The sequence below is a fragment of the Triticum dicoccoides genome, chromosome 5B (genome assembly GCF_002162155.2).
Source record: "Triticum dicoccoides isolate Atlit2015 ecotype Zavitan chromosome 5B, WEW_v2.0, whole genome shotgun sequence".
Classification (NCBI taxonomy): domain Eukaryota; kingdom Viridiplantae; phylum Streptophyta; class Magnoliopsida; order Poales; family Poaceae; genus Triticum; species Triticum dicoccoides.
In genome coordinates, this window is record NC_041389.1 from 11059379 (window position 1) to 11061098 (window position 1720).

Here is a 1720-nt window from a genome sequence, read left to right on the forward strand (position 1 = left end):
ACTCATGGTGGATCAACAACACTGAGTTTGGAGAGGAAAAATCCATGCTGCGCGAGTCTGTGCCTTCGTGAAGAAGTCAGCCAACTGTAACTCAGAGGACACATAGTGAAGAGCGAGAGTCTGATCCTGCGCAGCAGCACGCACAAAGTGGGCATCCACACCGATGTGCTTGGTGAGCTCATGCTTCATGGGTCACGCGCAATACTGATAGCACCGGTACTATCGGACAGGAGAGGAGTTGAGGTAGTAGCAGACACACCAATTTCCTCAAGTAACCACCGTAACTAGATCACCTCAGCCGTCAACATAGCCATGGCTCGCAACTCAGCCTCTGTACTCGAGCGAGAAACTGCATGCTGCTTCTTTGTCTTCCAGGCAATAAGAGAGCCACCAAGAAAGACACAGTAAGCAGACAGCGAGCGTCGATCAGAGGGGTCACTAGCCCAGGTAGCATCAGAGTAGGCTTGGAGCTCAAGAGAGCTGGAGCAGGGAAAGAAAAGGCGCTGAGAGATCGTGCCACGAAGATATCGTAGAACACGGAGGAGGTGACTATAGTGGACAGAGGTGGGGGCTGAAACAAACTGACTCGGGATGTGGACAGGATAGGAGATGTCAGGACGTGTAACAGCAAGATAGACAAGGCTGCCAACAAGGTGACGATAGCGAGTGGGATTAGGAAGAGGGTCACTATCAGAGGCACGAAGCTGAACGGTGAGCTCCATAGGAGTCACAACAGTGCGCTCATCACCAAGAGCAGCGCGAGCAAGAAGATCCTGAATATATTTTTCTTGGGAGATGTAGAAGCCATCAGGGGCCGAGGAGATCTCAATCCCAAGAAAATAGCAAAGAGGACCAAGATCAGTCATGAGGAACTGGTCTCGAAGGCGAGCCTTAACAAAGGCAATGTACTCAGAGTCGTCACCAGTGATGATCATGTCATCAACATAGAGAAGGAGAAGAGTCCGACCACGAGGAGACGTGTGAACAAACAGCGTAGGATCATGATCACTGGGCAAGAAACCAGCGGCGGTCACCACAGATGCGAAGCGCTCAAACCAGGCGCGAGGGGCCTGTTTGAGACCATATAGGGAGCGGCGAAGTCTACAGACCATACCATCAGGAGCATAGTACCCCGAGGGTGGCTGTGTTGACACACGAACACGTCACGTGTACCCTCGACGCCGGGGGTGATGCACCGCAGCTCACATCGAAGGAGACCCGACCAACAGCGCGATACGCAAGACAGTCGGCGGGTGCTTTTGCAGACCCGAAACCCCGCGCACCCAGGAGGGACCCCGTCAGGGATTGCGGCGGCTATGGGCTGCCCTAGGTCGATTCGCTCGCCCCTAGAGCCTCGGGATTCGCAGCTCTCAAACATGAAGAACAGCGAAGAACGAGAGAGAAAAACGGTGGAGAGATAAAAAGTAGACAGGAAAAAGTAGTATATTGATTTGTTCGATTGTGTGTTGTTCAATCGGCCGTCACCCCCAACATATATAAGAGGCGGCTGGACTTCCCGTACAAGTAAAGGATTCATCTAGGCTTTCCTTACAAGAAAAATTACATCAATTCGCGTCCTAGAGTCCTAGTTCTATTCCAACTCTGATTCAGTCTGAATCTGGCCCAAACTCTGTCTTCCTTCTGGCACGGGCCGCCGAGCTTGCATATGATCTCCGATCAAGATGGCCCAAATATCAAACTTGTGCGCCTCGATGATACG